This window comes from Amblyomma mixtum, chromosome 10, assembly GCF_055824585.1.
Source record: "Amblyomma mixtum isolate Tamu chromosome 10, ASM5582458v1, whole genome shotgun sequence".
NCBI lineage: Eukaryota > Metazoa > Arthropoda > Arachnida > Ixodida > Ixodidae > Amblyomma > Amblyomma mixtum.
The window spans coordinates 103,879,283-103,893,001 of NC_143021.1; positions in this window are offsets into that span (position 1 = coordinate 103,879,283).

A 13,719-nucleotide genomic window follows, 5' to 3' on the forward strand; every position below is an offset into this window, starting at 1 on the left:
ATATGTCGAATGGTTGATTGGAACTCATTGCTTGAAGCACAAAACTTGTCTATGCGGCAGAACTGCAGTCAAAAACTATCCTTGCGTCATAATTGACCCAGAGCCAAGGGTAGTAAGATGAAACTGCTCTGATCATCTGGAGGATGTAGACATTCATTCGGAACGCCCTACAATCTTCCGACAGAGTGGAATCAGCCTCGGCTGGAAACGTGGGTGACGAAAATGGAGGAATCGCGGACCTTGAATCGGGGTATCGGTAGACACTGGCTCATGGTGTCACAGTAAGCGATGTTCCCCATCTGTTAGTGCGTGTGGAATTCGGTGCTTCATTCAGATTACAGGAAGGCCATCATTGTTTCTGCGGGGCCACATAGAGCGCCATGTTACTTGTCGCTGTCCTACTCCAATGTGAAAATTGCTTATTTTAGAGCGCAGCTCTTTGGCGTCCGTTCCTGGGTTTCGCGTCGTCGTCGGCGTCGGCCTCGTAACCAGCTCCGCCCCCAATGTCATGCTTTTCAATTGGTCGAAATGCTCGTGACGTCACAGTGCGCGAATTTCAAATGGGGCCAATTGTACTTTGGCTAGTAACCATGCAACCAATCAAAGGGATCGTATAGTGATGCTGCAACTAAGTTGGACTGAGTTTAGTTAATTGCTTAATTAATCAATTAGCCTAATTAATATAGAGGAGAATGAAGAGGTCAGAAGAAAAGAAAAGAAAGACGCGCGCCGCAGCGACAACAGCGTCCGCGGAAGGAGACGCTGCTGAAAAAAAAACAGATAAGTACGAAGCCGCGTTCCCACCACCACCACGCACTTCCCCACTCAGTAAGACGTTGCTCGTTTCATATACGTTGTGTCGAACATCCTAGACAGTTCCAACAATTGACAGGTTAATGACAGAACACGATGGATAGAAATGCAATAATGTAAATATGAAATAGCCTAATTAACCTTTCTAGTTAGACCGCATAAATCTATAAAACTGAGAACGAAATTGGTCGAGTTGGGGAATCGAACCAGGGTCTCCGGAGTGCGATACGAGCACGCTAGCCACTCCGTAATGCCAGCTGAATGGTTTGGAATGAACAAAAGGCGCGTCTAGCTAATACGGCGTCTTCGTTCACTCCCATCTTCCACCTTCCCCTTACGGCGAGGTGCAGGTGTCCACCCAGATATGCGAGAGAGATACATTTCCTTTCCTCAAAAAATAAATTTACCGTCCAGCAAGGCGTACAGCCGAATTGGCGATGGCGTTCTGTGGACTCCCTGGCAGCGTTGCAAGACGCTGTCGCGTTCCACTCTTACAGGCTAAGCTTAACATGTTAACCACACATCAGTAACACACGCAGACAGCCAATGGACGCGTCATTCGCTGGCAGCACTTGATTCATCATTCACAACCACATTCTTAACGTACGCTCCCTTGCCGCACATGCCAAGGACGTACACCACGATCACATTCTGCGCCATTCCTCTGTACTTTGCTTTGCTGAAACCTGGATGGATCCCGAAGAGCCTCTCGAAATCATAGATTTCCTATACTGCTGTGGTGCTCGCAGAGACCACAACAGAGCGGCGGGAGTCGCTATCTACTTGCGCACAGGTCTCTCTGCAATACCAGTCGAAATGTTTGGCACGTCACATGAAGTTGGCGAACTGTGCGCCGCAAAGTTGCCCAACGGCTTGCTGGTAGTAGCTGCCTACTTCGCCCCTACCGCACTCACGAAAGACGTCGTGCACTTCCTGCAACTCGCATTAACCGTCCATCGATCCACACCGATGTTAGTAGTGGGGGACTTTAATGTTGACATAAAGACAAACAGCAATTTCCTAACACTTATGCGGGAGAACATCCCGTTCCTCTCGCTCGTAACGCGTCCCACGGCTGTGACAACCTCGCGAGGCACTTGTATAGATCTCGTCTTTGAGAATCAAGCATTGGTGTACCAAGTCGAACATATATCAGTCTATTTCTCCGACCACAAAGCTTCATTCATGACTGTCAAGAACTGTTAGTGGAATCTTTGTTAAAGGAATACGTGTGAAAAATAAAAAAAAAACTCTGTGATAGCGCATACATGTGTTGGTCGATTTCTTTGCCTCAATCTATCGAAAAGGTGAAACAGCTTTTTGCTGCGCTCAAATTTCGCATTAGGAAGTAACGTAATCGTCGGTAATCTTTTTTCGACCATCTGTGGAGAAGTGCACAGTGTCCTATACTGACAAACTGCAGGGTGGTTTTTGCACCCTACGACGGATTACACACTGCAGGAGCATTCCATGAATGCAACCGAAGTTCTCGATGCGTATGGCGCGCTTCAGCCCTTGTACCCATCGAAAGAAGAAATGACACTCACTGTATGAAGATAGCACGGCTTCTGACCGTTGCACTTGCGCTTGCTATGCCTTAGTGTGCTCGGACAGAGCAGTTGCTTGCTGACACCGAGACTACAGCCGGTACCTCTGTAGAGTAAGTGCCTGTGGCGCGCACTTGGCCAAAAATACATTGGGATTCCGAGTGATGGCTTTGTGGCTATAAAGAGGTTCCATAGCGCTGGTCCTGCAGACGAAGATGCTGGCCTGAGTGGATATGCCGCGCAGCACCCAAAAGGCCATTGTCTGTTCCCCATCCAGGCTAGCCCACATTTTCTGATCCATGCTGGGCAGGAATGCTCGCCAACGGCAGTACGTAGGCTAGTTCTGTGTCATCTGAGGAAGTGGAGGAGATTTTTCGGGAAAGTGGTGGACGTTTTCGCTGCCAAGGGAATTTCTTGTTGATAAATGCATGAAGAATCGCTTATTTTTTGGCACATGAGTTAATGAAAATAGCAAAAAACTTCAGGGGGGCACTTCGCTGACCTAAGCTGCGGTGAGGCGAAAGCCTTTAGCGCGGTGCTGCTGCTTGTGTCACTGATGTGTGGTTAAGATGTTAATTAAGTACACAATTGTTTGTGAATCTTAAATGCTGGAGACACTGGAGGGCGTTTGGGAGGCACCCGTCTGATTCGAAGCAGTTCGGCAAACACTCTCCAGCGTCCTAGACAAGGAGAACCACGTATTCTTTGGCAGGAAGTAGCACAGCCACTAGCATGCTCGGATGCGGAACGGAAGGATGGTGGTTCGAATCCCATTGTGCAGAAATATTCTTTTTTTCTGGTCTAACTACAAAAAGCGCGACACCTCTGCTGATAACCTACTGACAACCTTCTGTCGACAACAATGAGGAGTTCAAGGCTTTCGCCTTAAAAACAAAGACGAGTATTCGGTATCAAATAAGTGCTAACAATACAGCAGGAGTATCACAGTTCAACACTGTCTTGAACATGAAGGAATCTAAATACGATGTAAAAATATAAATAGTGTAAGAAAAGGAACGAACAGTCGGAACACAAAAATGAAAAGAGTAGTATATGAAAGTAATCTCTTAATAATTTCGCATATCGCTCGACATCCATGTGTTCAGCATCACACATACCAGCCAAGGAATAAGGTGACATGAAATAAGGATGAATAATTTATTCATGAACTGTGTTTTAGTACACGGCTAAATGATGATAACACATGGCACTACTTAATGTTCTCAGGTATTACTGAAACCATGACTGTTTATTTGCAATTATTAGTGCGTTATTTTGGTCTGCGCTGCAAAATTGGTAATATTAACAATATTAACCAAGCTGATAGCAGGGATTTCATTTAATGTTATATTTTTGCATTAGCGTTTTACGTTTTAGCGCACTTTTCTCATTTTATGGGATGAAATGACGTTGCAGCCCCCATGGTGTCTGATAGGACCTGCACTTTACTGTCGTCCAGCACCTTAGCTTCTTCAAGCGCCGGCGAAACAGTATGAACGCTGTCAGGTTGTTCAGTTTGTGCTCCTGATCTTGACGTGTTTCAGTCGGTAGTGAGCGAAGGTCGTCCTTCCTTGCACGTGCGGTGTCATCGCTAGTGCTGCTGCTGCTCTCTCCAGACTGTGACTAAGTTCGAAGCGGTGCGTACGCATGAGACGTATTTTACATTGGTCGCCGTAAACACTAGCGTAATTCTACTCAGGCTCCGCATCCTCATAACGCGTCCACTTCCGTGAACCAAAAAATCTCAGATTTTTATATTTCTGTCGGAGGCTAAACGGTTTGTCATCCTCTTTGAATTCGCTTACGTCGGCGCTGGCTTTTAATGTGTCCAGCCGGACTTCCTATCTGCCATGCTCTGCAACACCTGCCGGTTATGACATGCTAGAAGATTCACTTTCCGATAACTCCGCTCCAATTATGAACGGCGACCCCGCGGTAATTACGTCTTTCGATGCAGTGGCTACCACATCCGAAGGTACAGATGAAGTTTCCTTAGTTGGCGGACGTGGGGCATCTTCGCTGCAAGAACGGCAGTTGCATATGCAAAGGACGAGCTATCTTCCTCCGTGGCTGAAGAGCAGAGCTGCTCCGCAGCTACGCATTCTACCACCGTGTCTTTAACGTCTGAAGGTTCCTGACTGTAAAATCATTTTAAAATGTCGGCTTTCAGCTAATAGGGCATAGCTAAGTTCGAATGTTGACTCCTCTTTTCGCACTGGCACTTCTTTTTTCTTATTTCCATACGTGGTAGGCGGTACATGCTCAATACAATTCAATTAAGCTCTTCGTAGCCCTTAGAAAGACGCTTCCCTAGAAAGAAGGGTTAGCAAAGTTTACGCCTAGCAAACATGCTCGATGCGCTTTATCTCACAGCCCCACTCGAAGTCGGCTAGATACCAGGGCATACCCTCAGCAAAGACAAACGGTCGACGTTCGTCCGGCAATGAAGTGTAGCAGTGTAGCCTGAAGTGTAGCAATTATTGCTTCATGCTCCTCTAAACCCATTTATGAGTGAAAAAAAAAATGAAGTGCAGTCACTGACTAAGTAGAGCAATGAACAATAACGTTTCGGAACCTCTACGGGTTCCTTGTTCACAGTGAGGCGGACAAAGCAAGTACGCGTAATTTAAGCGGAAAATTTGTGACGCAATGAGTGGTAATAGATTAGCGGCAAGCTGCCTGCAGTCCGGTTCATGGTCTAAGTTGTCGAATGAATGTATGATGATTCGATAAAAACCCCCGTTGTCAAGTTTCGTTCTTTGGCTAAAATTGCTGCGTTGTTCCAGTCGATATGATGTCCTGACTGGTGTGCGTGCTCAGCAAGCGCACTGGAAGGGATATTTTGTTTTTGACAACGCGCTGGTGCTCCTTGAGTCGCCACTTAAGCTTGCCCGTCTCACCGACGTAGACCTGGCTGCAGCCGCCACAAGGAATCCGGTAAACAACACCAGGGAAATTTATATCCGCTAGCCGGTCCTTAACGATGACAAGCATGTTCCGCAGCTTGCCGGTTGGCACGTGCCCAAAACGCACACCATACTTTGCAAATACGCGGGACAGAACTTCGCTTATCCCGCGAACATATGGAATGCCGGCGCTGGCACAAAATGTTTTGGGAATAGCTGCTCTTGGTTGCTTTCTTTAAATTCTTGCAACAAAATTGGCAGGGTAACCATTTTTCGAAAGTTACCCGCCGCGCCAATTAAGCTCGAATTCCAGGTGTTCTTTCTCGGTGCAGATCCGCGTGGCGCGTGTCTTTAGAGACGGAGCAACCGACTTGTGAGCCACAGGATAATTTGATCTAACATCAAGGTAGCGGCCTATGTGTGTAGGCTTGCTGTACATGGTGAAGTACACGAGGATGTGAAGGAATGGCAGGCAGTAGTCTTTTTAAACCTGCACACTGCATTGCAAACTAGGGTTTACCACATTAAGTTCTTGTAGAAGCCTAGATGTGTCTTATTATGTGTTATATCATGTAGCGCGTCGTGAAGCAATATGACTGTGTTGTGTCTCGCTCGGCGTTGCCTTCACAAAATAATTATGACTTCGGAATTGCGACGGCCTAAAGCACTTCTTGTGTAAACTGTGCCTGTAAAGAGACAATCACTCATCTCTTATGTGAGTGTCCTGTCTTTCTGAACGAAGGACATAAGCTGCGTTGTGCTCTCGACCGCTTTGATCCTCGCCCTTCCACGGAGGCTAATTTCCACGGTCCGTGGCCATAACAGTCGACTGCCATCAAGGCTTACAAGGCACTGTTTTGTTGTTTTTGAGAGACACTGCCTTGATTGACAGATTGTGACTGTGCTTCCTTTTCCTTCACGCTTCCCTCTTGATTCCCCTTTTCTCGTCGCCAGTTCAGGGTAGCCAGCCAGAAAGCTTTCTGGTTAAAATCCCTGCCTTTCCCCTCTCTAATGTAGCTATCCATCTAGATGTGCCTTTTCTTCCTAAAATACAAAACAGAACTCCACATATCGGTAGACTTTCTTCGGTCTTGGTCTGAAACCCGCGAGGACCTTCACTTCCAGAGCGTCCATTACCAGGTTGGCAGTTGTGACCGATATGATGGGGCCATCAGGTCGTGCGACAAGTCGAGAAGAAGCTAGTACAAGCTCGTGTACAAGAGTGTCGCCAGAAGATCGAGAGCTTCGAGACAGATGCATTTCTTGCCCTTCGCCAGCTAGAATATGTCGTCCAAAGCCCTTTCCCGCACGTACAGCTACACGATAACTTAACTGCAAGCGTAAGGGAGCAACAGTGCAAAGCGTCCCAATAAAGGAAGCTTAAATCTTTACGCCCGAACGGAACGACAACTGCCAGAATGGATAGGATCAACTTGCCTTCCTACCGGCCCACACCTACCGAGGGACGGTCCTTTCCCTCGGGTTCAATTTCGACGCTGTTCGCGCACCGGACAAGCCTTTTCTGCGCCCTCATTCATCCGACCCAAACCCGCAACGAAACACAAAAACATCTTCAACGAGCAATTCACACCTTCAACGGTGACACAGCCAAATTGGCGGATGCGCTGCGAGACAAATATCTGTACACAGACCAGGATTCGCGTGGTCTGGCGTACTCGTATGAAGGTTCTGAGAACGCAGAGCTGGATCGAATGTTCCCGCTTCACGGCCGCAAAGCAGTCCTGGCCAAAATGAAACGAGGGACAGCCCCGGGTCGGGACAAGTGAACTGTGAAACTTCTCGCTAACCTACCCGAACCGGCCTACGAGCGGCTGCTCGAACACTTCAATGCCATCTGAACGGGAGGTACGTCTCTCCCAGTGGATTGGAAGACGGCTCTCGTCACATTTTTTTATTTATTGATACTGCGATCTTTTACAAGACCTTCGCAGGGTGGGCACACAATAGAGAAACACATAAATTCTGGAAACAACAGCATTCATACCCAAACCAGGCAAACCTCTCAACACTGACAACCTCCGGCCCATATCTCTCACTTCTTGTGTGGGGAAGTTGATGGAGACCATGGTCCGTGACAGACTATCCACCTGCCTAGAAACGCACAACGCCTTTGCGGACACCATGTACGGGTTCCGCCCACACCGGTCCGCACAAGATGTGCTGCTGCAACTTCATAGAGAGGTTCTTTATCCCGTCGAGCACCCTAGCGATCACAAGGTGGTCCTCGCATTGGACTTGCGGGGTGCTTTCGACAATGTGACGCATGATATCATCCTCTCCCACCTGTCCCAAGTGAACTGTGGGTACAACACATTCCAATACATTAAGCAATTCCTGACAGATCGGCAATCATATATCCGACTCCAAGACAGTCAACATGGCCCGTACCATCTTGGTACGCGAGGGACACCACAGGCAGCAGTCCTCTCGCCTCTTCTCTTCAATATGGCCATGAAGAAGCTCCCTACCCTGCTGGGTGAGGTTCCGGGTGTGCAGCATGCCCTGTACGCGGACGACATCACCCTCTGGACAACACACGGTTCGGTTGGAGAAATCGAGGCCAACCTGCAGCAAGCGGCGGATATTGTGGACGATTATGCACACCGCTGCGTCCTTGAGTGCTCCCCTAGCAAATCGGAATTCGTGCACATACGTCCCAATACAAGGTGCACAACCAAAATTGCCCTCTCCCTGCTTAGTGGCCCGATACGTGAACACAATGAAATCAGAGTATTGGGACTTTACATACAAAACAACCGCAAGATTGACACCACGTTGAATAAACTCAGCAAGGTGGGGGATCAGGTGGGCCCTATGGTCTGCCGGGTATCAAACAAACGAGGGGGGTTGCGATGCAAACACGCCCTGCGGCTGGCCAATGCATTCGTAACCAGTCGAATCCTGTATTCGCCACCGTACCTCCACCTGCGCAAATGCGATGAGAACGCTCTCGAAGTGATTCTCCGAAAAATCTATAAGAGAGCTCTCGATCTCCCAATTGCAACATCCAACCAACGTCTCCTCGGCCTGGCGATGACGAACACTTTTGGGTAGCTGCGCGAGGCACATCTCAGCAATCAATACTTGCGGTTAAGCAAAACGCGTGCGGGCAGCCGCCTAGTGACCTGCCTCCACATCAATTACACAACCCAAGAGGAGAAGCGAGTATCCATGCCCGAGGCCTGGCGCTTCGCACTAATGGTTCGCCCCCTCCCCAATAACATGACAAAAGATGCCCATGATGGCAGCCGTCTCGCGCGAGCGGAGGCCATTTCCAAGCAGTAGGGGGCTCGACCAGGGGTATTTGACACGGACGCGGCCGGTCCATACCATAGGGGTTAGTACACGGCTGCCGTTGTCCACCAAAACAACCCAGTTCAGGGCCTCACCTTCCGTGCCCCCAACATTACATTTGCGGAGGAAGTTGCTATCGCGCTTGCAGCTGCGGATCCAGCGTCCCGAGTCATTATCACCGACTCAAGGGAAGCTTGACGCAATTTTGAACAGGGCCAAACTGCAGATCGTGCTTTCCTAATTTTACACAGATGTGAGTGCCGGGATTTCCCAACCCGGCACACCATCATCTGAGCCCCAGCACATGCGGGGATAGAGGGAAATAAGGTATCGGACACTACCGCCCGCGCGCTTAACCTCCGGGCATCGCCTCTCTCGCCGCCTGATCCGGCTACTGATATTAATTCGGCTATTACTTTTCGGGAGATCTCTCTCCTATATCAAAACGCTCATGGCCGATACCCACCCCGCTGTAAAAACCTCAAGAAGGCAGAGGAGCGTTGGCTTCTTCGCCTCTACACCAACACGGTACTGTGCCCGGCAGTGCTTAAACATTTCAATTCGGCCTTTTCGGGCAAGTGTTCACACTGTGGGGAAATGTTTGCGGACACGTATCACATGGTGTGGGCATGCCCTGCCAATCCTGCTTTCCCACCCCACCCCCACCCCACCCCCACCCCACCCGAGAGGACTGGGAGGCTGCCCTACTCGGCTGATCAACTCTCCAGGACCAACGAGCCCTGGTGACAGGAGCCGGGGCCGCCGCGGAGGCCACAGGGGTCCCGGAATAGGGATCCCTCCTAGTGATTGTGAGGGCCGGGACCTTCAGGTACGGTTCAAGCAATACCTCTGTATATAGTACAAATAAATGTTCTACACCACCACCAGCCGGGATCGAACCCGCGTCTTTCGTGTCAGCAGCCGAACACCATAACCACTGAGCCACCGCGGTGGCGCAATTCGGCAAGTAATCAGGCAACCAATTCAAGGAATGGTATACTGATGCTACAAGTGAATAAATAACTAAATCAAACCGAGTAGGAAATTGGTCGAGTTGGGGAATCGAACCAGTGTCTCCGGAGTTCGAGACAAGCACGCTAACCACTCCGCCATGCTAGCTCGATGGTTTGGAATGAGCAAATGCCCGTGTAGTTATTACGATGTCTTCATTCACTCCCATCTTCCTCTCTTCCTTTACGGCGAGGTTCGGGTTTCCACCGAGATACGCGAGACAGATAATATCCTTTCCTCAAAAACCAATTTACCGACAAGCGAGGTGTATAGCCGAATGGGCGACGGCTTTCTGTGGACTCCCTGGCAGCGTTCCAAGACGTACTCCTCCAGCTAAAGGAGGAAGTACTGGAGAAGATGCCAAGAAGCGGGGAGAACGTTGTCATGGCCCTCGACATCAAAGGGGCCTTTGACAACGTGAGCCACGCCGCCATCATGGAAGGCATAAACGACACGAACTGCGGGAAGAGGGTCCACGACTACATCAGGGCCTTCCTAAGTGACCGGACAGCAACCGTAGGGCTAGGCGAGTTACGAAGCGACGTCTTCGCCACGCCCTGCAAGTGAACACCCCAAGGCTCTGTCATATCGCCTGTACTCTTCAACATGGCGATGCTAGGACTAGCGAGAAGGCTCAAAGAGATCCCGGGTATTCAACACGCGATGTACGCCGACGACATTACCGTATGGACCACCCAAGGGTCGCTAGGAGAGAAACAAGATCGGTTACAAGAAGCTGCCACCTGCATAGAAGACTACGTAAGGGAGAGAGGCCTGAGGTGCTCGACCGAAAAGTCGGAGATCATCAGAATAGGGAGACACCCCACCCAAGCTTCACTGGATGTCGTCCTCGAAGGACAGCTGATCCAGGAAAAGAACCTGGTCCGCATCCTGGGTATGTGGCTGCAAAGTAGCCGCAAATGCAGTCACACCATCACCCTGCTCAAGAGGGCCGCGGAACAAGTGGGAAGAATGATCAGCCGAGTATCTCAGAGAAGATACGGAATGAAGGAAGAAGACACTCTAAAACTCGTGAACAGCTTGATCGTCAGCAGGGTCATGTACTCGCTGCCTTACCACGCTACAACGAAAGCGGAGAGGGTTTGGTTTGGTTTGGTTTATGGGGTTTAACGTCCCAAAGCGACTAAGGCTATGAGAGACGCCGTAGTGGAGGGCTCCGGAAATTTAGACCACCTGGGGTTCTTTAACGTGCACTGACATCGCACAGTACACGAGCCTCTAGAATTTCTCCTCCAAAGAAATTCTACCCGCCGCGGCCGGGATCGAACCCGCGTCTTTTGGGTCAGCAGCCGAGCACCATAACCGCTGAGCCACCGCGGCGGCTGAAAGCGGAGAGGGAGCAGGCCGACTGTGTCCTCAGGAAGGCCTACAAGATCGCTTTGCACCTACCCAGGAACGCATCAAACGAAAAACTGCTCCAGCTCGGAGTCAGCAACACCTTCGACGAGCTCGCAGAGGCTCAAACGGGTGCACAACTGGTTAGACTCAGAGGCTCCCCCACAGGAAGGGCGCTCCTGAAGAGGTTGGGTCGGAACACCGGTGGTCTGGCTGACAGATACACAGAAGTACCAGACGACCTCAGAAGGACTTTCAATGTAGGGCCATTGCCTAAAAACATGGATCCCAACTTACACGAGGAGAGGCGGAGGGCTAGGGCCGAGCAGATGGACAAAAGGCTAGGCCGATCCGAAAACACACTATATACGGACGCTTCTATGTACGCAAGCGTAGAGAAGCGCACAGCCGCTGTAGTGGTAGTCAATGGTACAGGGGAAATGACCTCCTGCGCTTCAGTGGGAGTGTCGGGGATAGCGGAGGCCGAAGAGATTGCCGTCGCGCTGGCGGTAGCCGAAGGCTATAGAAGAGGCCGCTCCCTGAACATTCTAACGGACTCGAAAGAAACATGCAAGAGTTATACGAAGGGCAACATTAGCGGCATCGCCCTTAGGATCATCGGCGAGGCGGCAGCTTCCGCTGGAAAAACGCCTATACAGCATATCATCTGGGTGCCAGCTCACGCAGGCGTAGCAGGAAACGAAAGGGCGGACAGCCTGGCTCGAGGGCTCACTTACCGAGCAGGCTTATCGGACGCCCCGGAGTTACGGCTACTCACGTGCGAGGGAGGCTACGCAGAGACCCTACAACTTTATAGGGGAACTAGACTGAGGTATCCACCACCACACAGAGCACTGACTAGGGAAGAGGCTGTAGGATGGCGTAGGCTACAGACGAACACTTTTCCTAACCTGTACATATACAGCAAAATGTCACCAACGCAATTCAGATCAGACTGTCCCTGGTGCGGCGGTACACCTACACTCTATCACATTACCTGGGAGTGCGAAAGAAACATAGCATTCCACAGTTATCAAACACCGAGTGAGGAGCAATGGGAGAGCTGTCTCTCCAGCAGCGAGCTCGAGGTCCAGAGGGCCTTGGTACAGCACGCTGTTGAAGCGGCACGACTCAGTGGAGCCCTGGACTGAGGGCCCACCCTTGCTCGAAGACTCAAGTCGCCAGCGCCCAAGCAGGACGACCAAGAAGTCTTCATCTCCGCGAATCTCTTGAAAGAGCAATAAAAGTTTTCTCTCTCTCTCTCTCCAAGACGCTGCAGCGTTCAACTCTTAGAGGCGAAGCTTAACACCTTAACCGCATATCAGTTACACAAGCAGCAACACCACGCTTAAGGCTTTCGCCTCACCGCACTTTAGGTCAACAAAGTGCCCCCTGAATTTTTGAACCCTTAAGGGCAGAACGTCATCTATAAACCCTTAGAACACCCTTGATTCTCCTGAAAAGGGTGTGGCCATAAGGTACCACCAGGGGTATAAAATTTGTAGTTTTTTTGCGTAGATACACCCCTTGAGATCGTTGAGGTGCAAAGTATGTGTTCAGTTTACTCACAAAAACAATAAACATTATAGCCATTTACCCGCAGGGTACGACCAGTAATCAGTTTGCGTCGAGCCTCGCTGCTACCTAAGCGGGCTCCACCATATGCACTGAACTGTCTGTGAACAAGCACAAACAGAACTCTGTACTGTGCACAGTGCATTGTCTTGGTTACGGCCTCTGATCTGCATTCGGTCGCCCAAGTTTGCCTTTAGTTGAGAGGTGATACCAGGTTATAGAGGTCATCCCTCGATCTGGCAGCTCAGTAGATCAGTAGGTAAGCGGGCCCCCTAGCACCCGTGGGTGGCTACTACAGATTTGTTGTGCGGAAAACGAATACGATGGAGAAGGGCTAGTATAAATTCTTTCAAAATTGCCGCTTGAGATTATTGTCATAAAGACCATTGCTGACCCTGCCAGAGCAGGTATGCGTGACTACTCCGCAACACACCTGTAGCACAGTACATTGCCTTCATCATCAGCCTCACAACGGGGACTGCAGGGAAAAGGCCTCTCCTACATCTATCCCCTTAACCCTGCCCTGTTGGCTTCCTATCGCGACAGAGTTCTTAGTCTCATCCGCCCACCTAACTTTCTGACACTCCCTGTAACACTTGCCTTCCTTGGAATCCATTCCCTTACTCTCATGGACGATCCGTTTTGCCTTCGCATTACACGCCTGCCCACGCCCATTTCTTCCTGATTTCGACTAAAATATTGTTAACTCGCGTGAGTTCACTGATCTTGCCCTCTTTCTCTGTATTAACTTACACCAGTCATTCTCTGTTCACTAGCTAGCTTCGTGGTCGAAAGTTTAAGTTGAACCCTTTTCGTTATGCTCACGTTTCTGCTCCGTAGATGAGTACCGGTATGTTCCAGCTATTGTAGACTTATCTCCATACGGGTATTCGTAAACTACCATTCATGAGCTCAAAAAAACCTGTCAAATGCGCTCCACTCCATCTTTGTTCTTCTCGGCATTTCCATCTCATGATCCGGATCAGCGGCCGCTGCCTGCCCTAAGTCGTCTTATACCGTTGCCGCCTCCAGCCCCTCCCTACCAATTGCGGACTACTGTTCCCTTGCTACTGTTGAAAATTACTTTGGCTTTCTCTATGCTAATTTCAAGACGTACCGTTCTCCTCTGCCTGTATAACGCATTGATCAAGCATTGCAGTTCATCTCCAGACTGACTTAGCAAGGCAATGTCGTCA